Consider the following 13,716-nt stretch of genomic DNA (forward strand, 5'->3'; position numbering starts at 1 on the left):
TCTTTCATATACAATGGAAAATACATAGCTACATGGAGACACAGTCACCTTCCTATTAATTCAACCTCTAGTAACCACAATTTCCCATAATGATTTCTTTTTAATGTGCTGATGTGTGACACCAGAAAGACAACACATGGCCATGGAATCAATGACAGGCCATTGTGACATCATGTGGTAATGATGTTACAGCTCTATTAACCGCTGGAATGAAGCAGAATGCACCCGCTGTGTGCTCTGGGCTACTTTTTCTGCCAAGGTTGTTCTAGGCAATTCAGCATACTCCCCCAGGAAAAAGACTTAAAATGGGAGAGCTCTCCCATGGATTAAACCTCTGAATTGGTAATTCACTAACCTAAAATCAATTCCATTCCTGAATGAACCATTGTTATTTATTCAGCCAGAGGTTGGACTCCAGGACCTGCAGATCAATGGGATGAGAAGGTTTTTGTTCAACAAATACTCATCAAATATAAGAGTATATGTATGTATGCATATATATATAACAGTAGAGAAGAACACACAATTTTCTAAATGTCATGTCATAGTGTCCCATGTGGCACATGTGTAAAATAGAAGAATTTTAAGCTTATTTCATAAATTGTATATATTCTAAAGCACATAGTTAAAATGTTAATGGTATAATTGTAAAAGAAAACTGATCAAAATTAGAGAACACTATCAGATATCTGCAAACTACTGGTGTTAATCTGGCTCCTGGTGCTAATTTCTTTAATTATCCAACAAACCCTAATTAACTAGCAGCCTAACTTTTAAGTTTTCACTGACTTTTTAAAAGTGTTGTGCTGTTCTTAAGTGACTAAAACCCTCCAGGAGCAAGTTGTCCAGATGAAGACCAAAGGGGTGACCCTATCAGCTATAGCAAGAGAACTTGGTGGTTCCAAGTCTATGATTTCTAGAATATTACATCTTAACATCACAAACTCAATCAAGTCCCCAAGAAGGCTGGTTGCCTTCAAAAGACAAATGCAAGAGAGGACAGCATAATGCACAGAATCTCCATGGGTAATTGTTTCAACACTGCAGCTGGAATTGATCGCTAGTTCAGCACTGAACAGGGTAAGGATCTGTCTCGTCATACAGTGTCTCAATGTTTAAGAGCATTGGGAGGGAAAACACTCTGCAGTGACCAAACCACTCATTAGTGGAAAGTATCAAAAGGCTAGGCTCACCTTTGCTGAGGAGCATGTTGCATGGACATTGAAGTGGTCCACAGTTCATTTTAGTGATGCCAGTTTAATTTATTTGTATCTGATGGGAAATACTATGGGAGAGATGTATAAATATGTCTATGCCAGAAAACTGGATTAATTTGCACCTGAAATGCTATGCACAGCAGATTAATTGAAGGTTTTATACCATTTTTAGACAGTTTTCTGAAAAAAAAGGGCATATGCGCACAGAAAATAGCCTGTGGACCAGAAGGTCTACTTCTTCTCTGTACTGGTTTTAAGACCGACATAGCAATACATATCCCCTAATATTCATCGACAAGCTGGAGAAAGACTGAACCCACAGTGCGTAAAGAAGTCAGTGAAAGATGGTGGAGGAAGTGTTATAGCTTGGGGAATGTTTTTTTTTGGAGCAGGAGTTGGACCACTCATACAGCTACATGGCAAGTGAATGCAAGTTTATATCAGAACCCTCTTCAACAACATCTAATTGCTTGCGTTCTTTACTCAGTCAGCCAGTGGATTTCATGCAGGACAATACCCCTTGTCACACAGCAAAACTGGTAAAAAAGTTACTTGAAACGGAAATCATTAAAAATAATGAAAAGTTCTGATCTAAAACCAATAGAAAACGTCTGGAGAACCCTTGGTGACAAAGTTATGGCCAAAAAACACATGATTGTGTAAGAAACTGGAAGAAAAGTGGACCAATATCACACCAGAGCAGTGTGAGAGACTAGTGATGTCCTACTGATTAGTGACTTTGTATTCTTTGTACCCTGTTGACTGTGACCTGCCCAACATTCCCATGGCTTTTGGTTCACAGTAGGTAGGGTCTTAAGAACCTATGTTACCAATCAATAAACAAACAAGCATTTACATTGGCCTTAAAATGGTCTTATTTCATAGGTAGCCCACAAAATAGCACCATTTACATTCTTTAAGTCTTTGAGCTACAAATGAAAGACAAAAAGTAAGTGCACTCATTGTTTACTAATAATACGTGCATCTGTTGTATAATCTAACACATTCACCTAACAAACCCCTTGTTAATGATTCCTCCAGGAGCTAATTGCCATACATTGTTTTTGTTAAGAAAGTGAGATTAGTGCGGTGTGGTAGTGTGGATTTCATAGGTGATTAAGCCATTAAATAAAGGCATACAGATTCTAGGCACAAGTATGTTCTGTTAAAAAAAAAAAAAAAAGAAGATTTCAGTCTGAACCGTGTATGAATGCAAAAAACTTTCCTAATGCATACATTTGAAAATGTATTTAATTAACATTTAGACATATTTTCTACAAATCAAGAAGCTTGTAAAGATCACCATAAAAGCACGACAGGCAAAATGCAAAAAAAAGTTGAAACAGAAATCAATGATAACCCAGTGAAAAACTGAGCATTTTTGTTTTGGAGTATGGTTTTATGACCCATAGAAGAACAGAGATAAGAACAGGTAAATCAGTAATTTTTTGAGCTGTACTTACTGTATGAGGCTACAGACAACAGACCGACAAATGTAAAAGTTTAATTTGAGGCCTTTCAGATTTTCTTCCAATAGCATCTCAATGGGGCACATGGATCATAGTTTTTCGGCTGCCACTTTTTCAAGTTTCCGAATTTAAACATTGCAATGTATCTTAAAGGGAACCTGTCACCAGGAGACCCATTTTTAGCACTCCCCCAGTCCCCACAGAGCATAGTACATACACTGCCAAAGTGTTTTTGTATAAAAAATAGGTTTTACAGAAAAAAAGATATGTTATATTGTACCTTTCATTAGCATCTGCTGTGTGACTAGGCAGTTGCCAATTGGGAGGGGCTGGAAAGGAGCAGTCCCCCCCACCCTTAGGAAACATGTGACCTTTTATATGAATAACTCCCCTCATTCGGGATTGGCTGTAGAGGAGCAGGGGGCGTCGCTAAGCCCAGTGATGGGTGTTTTCATATATTTGAAAAGGTCACATGGAGAAGCAGAATCCCAAGGGTGGGGGGGGACTGCTCCTTTCCAGCCCCTCCCAATAGGCCTCGCCTAGTCACACAGCACATGCTAATGAAAGGTACAATATAACATATCTTTTTTTCTGTAAAACCTATTTTTTATACAAAAACACTTTGGCAGTGTATGTACTATGCTCTGTGGGGACTGGGGGAGTGCTAAAAATTGGTCTCCTGGTGACAGGTTCCCTTTAAGTTTTCCCCCTTTGTTATACATGTGATGAGTTGCCTGTTTACTCTCACTTTTGGGACTTTTTGTGGTTTGCAACTTTTTAGTCCCAAATAGATGCCTGGGTCTAGCTCTGTATTACGACTTATTAGGAGCGAGAATGGGACAATTCCAGGCCCAAAAGTCTCACAAGTTGATAAATCCGGCTCACTGCATTAAATCATGGAGGCAACTAACTTTGGTACACTGCTTGATTCTGCGCCTAAAAAGTCCCAAACTGCAAAAAGTCGCACAAAAAAAAAAAAAAGAAAAAGGAAGCAATAGGAGTGATACATGTCCCCCAATGTTTCATATTGCTTCTAGGAAAATGGTATTAAGGACAGGCCACGTTGCACTCAACAATGTGACTGGAGGAAAAAAAAAACTCTGCACAGGAAAACATATCCTCGTCCCAACAACTAAGCATGGTAGTAGAGTATAATGGGCTCTCAGGGGCTATTGTAAAATGTTTGATGCAATTCAGTGTTACCCTAGTGGGCAAAAGACATCCTAGCCGCTAGGATGTCTTTTGCCCACTAGGGTAACACTGAATTGCATCAAACATTTTACAAGAGAATGTTAGGGCAAAAGAGAATTTCGATAATGAATGAAGATGACGAGCTCAAGCTTACAACTCAATTAAAGAATGTTGAAAAAGATTTGTTTTTTGGAACGACCAAGTCAGATTCCTGACCTTCAGTTAGTGCCAACCTATAGCACTGGAACCATTCAATGAATGGAGCAAAAGGTAATTCAACAAGCAAAGTCGTTTGTTGAGTCCAGTAATAAGCTACTGTCAAGTCTCTTGATTATGACTTCTTTCTATACACTGTTGAGCAAATAGACACTGTTTCTCTTAGGGGAAATCAGGTCATATAGTTATTTTGTCTATGACCAGTTTCTAAACCTGTATATATCTTGCCAATCTGGGATCAGATACTTTCCAAAAATTTCTCACGTCACAAAAAAAAAGTTTGATTTCTCCAATCACGATTCACCAAAATGCCTAAATGTCATTAGCATTAAATGCCATAATGTAACAAATCTTTCAATACTTTTCCTCCATTGGAAATCCATACACATAAATGATTTGATTGTAGAATAATGGGGCACATTTACTTACCCGGTCCCTTGGAGTTCCCGAAAGTGTATTGTCTGACGATAATGCACTGTGCCGCGATTCACTTAGATCGTGCGCCCGATATCCTGCATGTGTTGCTTCCCCGCTCAGGTCCACCGGAGTTCACCTTCTTCTTCCTGGTGTGTGTAAGTGCATTGGATGCGACACAATTTGAATCTTAAATCCTGTGCTCAGTTCGAAACAGTCGGATCGTCTGTCGGCCCGCCCCTCGATTTCTGTTGCATGAAAGTCGCTGCCGCTGCGCCAAAATCTGATCGCGTGCGACACAATCTTCTGCTAAATCCCCAAAATGTTGGGAAATCCGACGGAAATGCAATCCACTGACCCTTAGTAAATAAGCCCCAATATGTCTATCCAACAGAGGCGTGTTATGAATGTGACACAGGATGACAGAATAATTTGCCTATAGGGTCTAGTATAACTGATTCTGTACTTTGTCAGTTGTTTTTAGGGCATTCACAGACAAGTAAGCCAGCAAACAGCTTGGAAAGAAAACAGATTTCATTTTAGGTATGCAAAATAATTAGTGACAACACATGTAAGAAATATTTTCCCATATAATTTCGATATGCGGTTATTTTTAGCCTATGGTGTTGTCAGGACTTCAGGAGCATCTGTTGGGGAAGCACCAAGCAGTTAAAAACATTAGTATGGCACGGCAGATTGTTTATAGGATGGATCTCTCCTTTAAGGGCAATAGAACTGCAAACATTAGATGTGAAATACAGCAAAACCTTAAAGCCTAGTTCTGTAGGCACCTTCTGATAGGACATGCTACCAATACATGCATTAGTAAATCAGTGCATTCTTCATAAGATAAAACTTCTATAGCATTGTTTAGAATTTAGTTGTTTCTATGATGTGAACCCTGAACATGTATGAATAAATTGATAACTTGATCACCAGGTGTCGTTGATAACCCATCCAATCAACACTGGAAAATAAATCAAGTCATAAGATGTCCATAAATGTCCCACCCGGGCCACAACCAGATGAGTGGTGAAATAACGGAGAATTATCAGAAGAGTTCTCCAAGAGCCAATGCCCACCTGTTAAGAGCTACATAAAGACTTGGAATCAGCAGGTACAATTGTTTCAAAGAACACAGTGAGGCCCCTTCCACACTTGCGTTGCAGATCACGTCAGAGTTTGATCAGGGTGCGATCAGGGTTTGGTCAGTGAAAAACGCACATTTTGCATCAGAGTGCAATCAGTTTTCAGTCAGAGTTTGTTCAGTGTCTCAGTTTTTCACGCGCGTTTTTGATGCAATTTCAATGCATTTTTCACACGCAGAAAACGCGCGTGAAATGGACTCAGGACCGAGCTCTATCTTTTCTATGGCAATTGATGCGTGAAAAACGCATTGCACTTGCATTGCACTTGCAAGTGTCTCAGAGTGCAATGCGTTTTTGATGCATCTCCATAGACTTGTATGGTGCGTTTTTCACGCGCGTGACTTGCAAAAGTAGAGCATGTCGAGATTTAAACGCGCGTTTAAAAAACCGCGCGTGTGTGCGTGAAAAAAAATGCAAGTCTGAAAAGAACCATTGGTTACAATGGGTCAGAGTGCAATGCAAGTTCTGTGCGTCAAAAGCACGCGCAGAAAACGCGCGTGAAAAACGCAAGTGTGAAAGGGGCCTAAGTAATGCACTCAACCTCTATGGCCTGTATGCACGCTCACCACACAAGTCTCCATTACTTAACAAAAAAAATGGTTTGCTCAACAACAGTAAGACAAGTGTTTGTACACTATGTTTGGAGGCCAAAGGGAACTGCATATTGCCCCCAAAACACCATCCCAACAGTGAAGTTAGGAGGTGGGAACATTATGGTATGGGACTGTTTTTCAGTATACCACCAACAAAATTCATAAAACTGAGGAAAGAATGAATGAACTTTACAGATTCTTGCCCACAGAAGCTTCAGGGTATGAAGATTGCTTGTGTGGTAGAATTTGCCAAAATCGCACATGAACAATGCACACGATTTCTCCATACAGGAGGCGTACTGACAAGGTCATCACCAACAAAGGGTGATGCCACACATGACGTTTTTTGGTCCGTTTTTAAGCATTTTTTTCAGTCTGTTAACAAATACATGCGTTTTTAAAATGCATCTGTTTTTGTCTGTTTTTTCCAATTATCTTATTTCAAAAACAGATGAGTTTTTAAAACGCATGTGTTTTTAAACGGACAGAAAACGCATGCTTAAAAACGGACCAAAAACGTGTGGCATCACCCAGAGGGTTTTGTACAAAGTATTCCATGAATTTCAATAAGTGTGTTCCACTTTTTCACTGTGTCATTTGTCACACACATTACACAGAACTTGTGGACATCTATGAATTGATTACTTTGCCATTGTGAATTGGATGGGTAATTATTGACATCTGGTGAGAATCTCATGTCCGTACTGCCTAAATATATTTACAATTACAATATATATTTACAAATATATATTGGTGATGTGTTCAATACTTATTTCACCCACTGTATATATCAGGACAGCAGGAATGTTTTCTTTATAGGGGTTGTCCCAATGTAGGAAGTTATCCCCAATCCTCAGAATAGGGAATAATTTCCTAACTATTGAGGGAATGACAGGTGAAACCCTGACAAATCCTGAGAATGTGACACCCCACAATCAGGATAGCAGGGATCTTGCTCTCACTAATGGATAGAGCGGCAGGCCCAATATGCACCTTTATGCACCAGCTGTAGGACCCTCACCGATTAGGAGGTTATCTATCCCTTATATTGTGGATTGGGGATAACTTTTTTTGGGATAGTTGGGATAACCCCTTTAACAAAAATTCTCTGCATGTGCTACAGGTCTTATATAGGATATAACGTTTGTGAATGTAGAAGCACAAGTATGGCAAGGTTAAAAAGCACAATGGCAGAACAGATGCGAAGAAGCTGGCAGATGTACAAATGAGGTCTGCCTTGGAGCTGGAGAACAAGTGACTAATACGCATTTCTAAAATAATCAGTTTCCTCTTCATTTACATTCTCTTCCCCCTCAATTCCCAACTCAAACAGACCCACGTAGAATTACACCTTCCAGCTACCTATCTTTTTTCCCTGAACAGCAAATTCATTGTATTATTCCTGTCTCCCAGGCTCATGAAACACACCATTGCTTAAAAAGACACTGAAGATGCATTGAGGAATAACACACATCCTTCAGCCTTTATAAATCTCATTTGTGCACCACAAATGTCTCAGTCTACCCCTGTTTACTTGTGGTCTAAATATGAGGAAAAGAGAATTGTGAATGAACTTGAAGGTCATATTTGGACACCCAAATAAAGGAAGACATCAAAGAATGATAGTTATAGGATCCCGTGATAGGGTGCCACCATCTACAGCTATCAGATAACATTGATACTTGGCTTCTTTCTGCCAAGTCTAAATAAAGTGCAATAGCAGTATAATTGCTTGTGTATATACACTCACCGGCCACTTTATTAGGTACACCATGCTAGTAACGGGTTGGACCCCCTTTTGCCTTCAGAACTGCCTCAATTCTTCGTGGCATAGATTCAACAAGGTGCTGGAAGCATTCCTCAGAGATTTTGGTCCATATTGACATGATGGCATCACACAGTTGCCGCAGATTTGTCGGCTGCACATCCATGATGCGAATCTCCCGTTCCACCACATCCCAAAGATGCTCTATTGGATTGAGATCTGGTGACTGTGGAGGCCATTTGAGTACAGTGAACTCATTGTCATGTTCAAGAAACCAGTCTGAGATGATTCCAGCTTTATGACATGGCGCATTATCCTGCTAAAAGTAGCCATCAGATGTTTGGTACATTGTGGTCATAAAGGGATGGACATGGTCAGCAACAATACTCAGGTAGACTGTGGCGTTGCAACGATGCTCAATTGGTACCAAGGGGCCCAAAGAGTGCCAAGAAAATATTCCCCACACCATGACCACCACCACCACCAGCCTGAACCGTTGATACAAGGCAGGATGGATCCATGCTTTATGTTGTTGACGCCAAATTCTGACCCTACCATCCGAATGTCGCAGCAGAAATCGAGACTCATCAGACCAGGCAACGTTTTTCCAATCTTCTCCTGTCCAATTTCGATGAGCTTGTGCAAATTGTAGCCTCAGTTTCCTGTTCTTAGCTGAAAGGAGTGGCACCCGGTGTGGTCTTCTGCTGCTGTAGCCCATCTGCCTCAAAGTTCGACGCACTGTGCGTTCAGAGATGCTCTTCTGCCTACCTTGGTTGTAACGGGTGGCAATTTGAGTCACTGTTGCCTTTCTATCAGCTCGAACCAGTCTGCCATTCTCCTCTGACCTCTGGCATCAACAAGGCATTTCCGCCCACAGAACTGCCGCTCACTGGATGTTTTTTCTTTTTCGGACCATTCTCTGTAAACCCTAGAGATGGTTGTGCGTGAAAATCCCAGTAGATCAGCAGTTTCTGAAATACTCAGACCAGCCCTTCTGGCACCAACAACCATGCCACGTTCAAAGGCCTCAAATCACCTTTCTTCCCCATACTGATGCTCGGTTTGAACTGCAGGAGATTGTCTTGACCATGTCTACATGCCTAAATGCACTGAGTTGCTGCCATGTGATTGGCTGATTAGAAATTAAGTGTTAAGAAGCAGTTGGACAGGTGTACCTAATAAAGTGGCCGGTGAGTGTATATTACACTGTAATAGCTTCTATAATGTACCTGCTTCAAAGTGAGAGGTTTGCCTTTCCCCAGAAACGATTCTGCTTGAGGACTCAAACACAACTGGACCCATAACGTCAAAGGGGAAGGAGCTGCAGTATCTCCTCACTCTATGTACAATGGGTGCAAGTCTTTGACGTCAGCCGTGCCCCAGACGAAGCTGAGAGAGTGATACTAAGGGTTGGGCATAAGTGGCTGGCATTATTTAATTTTTTAAAAAGTGATATGCACATTTTTAAAGTTTTAATTGTGTCCACACTAAAAAAAATTCTGATTCAATACTCAATAAACACCACAGCCCTTCCCCGTAATGCATGGAGAAGGTGAGAATGCACTTAAAAAATAAGGTAATTGTCACAAACATGTATTCAGTTCATAACGGTCCAACAAGGTCCCAGGACCAAAACTCACGGCATCATTGTCATCTATAATACTGCCTTTTACTGCCTCGGTTGCAAGGATACACTGAGAGGATAAGTCAATCTGTTCCTCCCCTCCTCCTGAAAGCGGGAGGAAGAGTAAACATCGACAGCAGCCAGTGATTGGGTGTTTCACCTAATTATGTCACTCTCCTTAATTAATCAGCAGCACCTCTGGGGACTCCCATGAGCCAATGCTCAGCAGAGGCCTGAAAAAGGGAGGCTATGCATGTATGAGATATGTAATAGGCATCTAATGGATCTCATGCATTTCTGATCTATTTCATCTATCTTTCTATGTGTCAGATATTAGTGCAATGTCAGAAGCCAGAAGAAAGTGTATACACACATGTACCCTGATAATCTAACCACATTGTCAACCCACAAAACTAGATGGGTCATAAAGTGTCTGCTTAGAGAGGCCCCGCCCACACCCTGGGATTTTGCACTGAGCATCCTAGGAAGTGATAGGAGCTAAAATGGCAATAAAACTGAGTAAAATTGTAAAGTAAGGGGTTAAAATGATCTTTATTGTGTTACCATCACTAGGGGGCTGGAATGTGAACTTTTTCTTTTGTGGGAAAACCCCTTTAATGCCTTGTGTTCTTTCATTCAGTAATTTAGTAGAAAATCCAGTGAGATCCCTATAAGTAAATACACTAAACACTGCATAATGTACATACAGGTTGTATATGGTGACTAGCCTTCCAGCTCTCATCACATGGAGGAAAATAAAACATGTAATAAGTGGTAGAAATCATTAGTGCATTAAGTGTATAGCCTGTGCTGTGTGAGCCCTAAGGGTTAATAGCTTCTCTGCACTGTGCACAAAGTGCCAAGTACAAGGTGGGGGAGGGGAAGCAGCATGAGGTGAAGAGACAGACAGAGAAAGTAATGTAGAATCACAGACTGGGTGGACTAATAGGGAATTTGCTAATAATGGGCAAATTTGTTCTACATCCCAAGAGCTATTGATTTGTGAACCAAAAAAAAAATGTTATAGTTGCGCAGTGTCCGTGTCTCCAAGTAGGAAATTTGTGCTGTAGTGTAATCATGGTTTTAGTATGGGACAATAGTGTATCTCAGAGTGCATAAGCTGGCCCAAGTCAGATAGTCCTTGTATAATGTGGTGTAGAAGAACTAAAACTAGCATGTGTGATAACATTCAGTGTACTGTAGTCAGATACACTTCAGCAGTCAGCGAAGCCCAGGTGACTGCGGTGTCCCCGGCCTCTGGATCCTATACACCTCACTACGTAGCCTCCCTACAGCCCCTCCTGCAGATCTGTCCTATGTTTCTGAACTAACAGAAAGCCAACTCCAAAATGTGATCAGCTCCCTCCTCCAAATACATTCTGTCTTCCCATAACTCCAAACAAGCGAGGCTACAATTAGCTTGCAGCACAACAACTCTGACTGTCATTAGTAGACTAGATGCTGCGGTAGACTACACGCTAAGGTAGCACCTAATTTTCTGTAAAGTCTTCACCTGTCATAACATATACTCAAACAACCCACCCGTACTTTGCAGTTGCTGAAATCACCCCATTTATATAATATGGGACAACCACTGGAACATGAAAGGCCCCAGAGCTGCACTCGCAAGCACTTTTAGCAGCTGTCAAGGCAGAGGACTCGCTGCATTATGCTGATGGTCATTGTGACAGCCCATCTACACTCTCTGCTGACAGACTACGGGCGCCATAAAGAGAATTTGATTTCCCTTCTGCCTCTCCTGGATATAAATGGATCAGTTTGAGGGAAAGAAGGATATTAGAGACAATGAGGGTAATAATGCAATTACCGTACATACTCGAGTATAAGCAGAGTTTTTCAGCACAAAAAATGTACTGAAAAACCTTTACTCGGCTTATACTCGAGTCAATGGAAAAAACCTCTGTCTCTCTTCTGTCCTCAGCTCTGACTCCCAGGCTTGGTCCCGTCACACGCTTGACGACATCATAGTGTATGCAACAAGACCGCACTTGGGAGCAGGAGGTGAAGACAGAAGAGGACCTGCGGGAGGTGTCAGAAAGGTGAGCACAGAGTTTTTTGGGTTTTTTTAGGCTGGGCAGGGGACTGCTGGCTATATATGGGGTGGAAAAGAGGTGCACTCTATATAGAGGTGGGGCAGTCACTGGTTATATACAAGGGGGCTGCTGGCTATATACTGGGGGCAGGGGGCTGCTGGCTATATACAAGGGGGCAGGCAGTGGCTATATACAATGGGGCTACTGGCTTAATACAAGGGGGCAGGCACTGGCTATATACAAGGGGGCTACTGGCTTTATACGAGGAGGCAGAAGATGGCTATATACTGGGTGGCATGTGACCAACGCATTTCCCACCCTCGGTTTATACTTGAGTCTATAGGTTTTCCCTGTTTTTTGTGTTAAAATTAGGTGCCTCGGCTTATACTTGGGTTGACTTATACTTCAGTATATACGGTATTTCACTTTTGCATAGGGTCAAGGTTTAATTTTCAATTGAAGTAATGTCAGAGCAGAGAAAAGAAGGAATATTTAGGAAAAGACTTTTACACTCCCCCACATTCACCCAGAGATGCAGGGTTTTTTCGGCTTAAGCCGTGTGTGCTACAGTATTTGGTCAGCATTAATAGAAAGCCTTGCCACTAGCAATTACAGTATACCAACTGCTGCCAACTGTTAAAAGACCAATTAAAAGCTATTTCAGTTTGGTCTACAAGACCCTGGGTTCTCAGTATGTGCAATTAGCAGTACACTAACACAAATATGACCACAATGAAACAAAATAATTTAAGGGTCCTGAAAAAAAAAGGCACCTGTGATTCCAAATCATACACGCAATGCGAAATGAATCAAGCTGAAAAGAAAGCTCAAAGGCAAGGAAGGAAAGTTATAACCCAGAGGCTTCCGGCGGGAGCGCACATAGATTAGCTATTCCGAGATCTGTTCAGTGGGAGGATTAAAGAGACGCTTTCAAAAAACGGATTGCATGATTAACTCTATTGTTGCCAGCCGAAAATACTTCACAATTAGAGTTTCAGTATGATTGAAATGAATTGTGAAATGACTACAATACCGTGGTAAAGAATATGAAAGGAGGCCACACAACACAGATCCTCAGAGCAGAAGCCTATCTATATCATGCAGTCGGGGGATGTAAATGAAAAATAATGTATTACTAAGCATGCAGCAAAATGTGTCCGTAGAATGGAGAGCAATAATATACACTGACCATATACGCACGTATGTTACTACCGGATCTACATCTGAACTCATCTAGCTGATTTCCCATTGATCTCTATGTAATATCAGTTCTTGTACCCTCATTGACCACATATCAAACTATAGCATAAAGCAGATCACACATATGCAATGTCAGTCAAGAGATCTTGACAATTAACATGTGTTTGGTTTGATCTAACATGTATGTAGCGGTCTATAGAGACCAGAGGGGCGAGGAGCTGCCAGATACCTCCAGTAACACTTATCTCCAGGGAAAACAATAAAATCTGTCTGCGGCAACTCCTTACAGACGATCTATTTTCTTCCCACTGAGAATGGATGTCGGAAGATGTTACACAGCACTGACATTGACAGCAGATCCCAGTGAACAGGGTGGGATATAACCAGATCATTCTAATGTCTTGTGACAGGGATCACACCATTTCCTGTAAACAAGACACTGATGTTCTAAAAGGGCATCTTGTCATATTTGTATTTATCCATACTGTATAACATCTGCGTGTTGTCATTGTACACATTTACTGTATCATTGTGTCTCTGATCTGCACATGCCACATTGTAAAGGTTTGATGACCAACTTTGGACAAGACAAGGCAATAAAATCAGTGTGGCAGATTTATCATTGGTCCGGTATCTTAGGGTACCAGACCACTGTGCTTTGTCTGTGAGAAATGGACTGTGCGCTGGCCAGATTTAACAGATGGAGCACAGCTCATGAGATGGGGTTCGTACATCATAGTGAAATATAATGCAAGGAGACCCTGCTTGCGAGCAGCGCTGAACTGTAATCACGATGCTGTATTGAGAGGAAGCAGGCAAGGCGTA

General features: G+C 41.3%; 1 long non-coding RNA gene across 3 annotated transcripts; it reads left to right on the forward strand.

Moving 5' to 3' along the window:
* Positions 1-205: 205 nt before the first annotated feature.
* On the forward strand, positions 206-11,691 carry LOC140116709 (uncharacterized). 3 transcript variants are annotated; one of them, XR_011852928.1, is made up of 5 exons: positions 206-342; positions 2,483-2,649; positions 4,982-5,050; positions 5,447-5,624; positions 11,580-11,691. It is a non-coding gene; the product is annotated as an uncharacterized lncRNA (long non-coding RNA). The 3 variants fall into 3 exon arrangements; XR_011852927.1 differs by lacking the exon at positions 11,580-11,691 and adding an exon at positions 7,372-7,813 and having other exon boundaries at positions 206-484; XR_011852926.1 differs by lacking the exon at positions 11,580-11,691 and adding an exon at positions 7,372-7,813.
* The last annotated feature ends 2,025 nt before the right edge of the window (positions 11,692-13,716 follow it).

Source organism: Engystomops pustulosus, chromosome 2, assembly GCF_040894005.1.
Source record: "Engystomops pustulosus chromosome 2, aEngPut4.maternal, whole genome shotgun sequence".
Classification (NCBI taxonomy): Eukaryota; Metazoa; Chordata; class Amphibia; order Anura; family Leptodactylidae; genus Engystomops; species Engystomops pustulosus.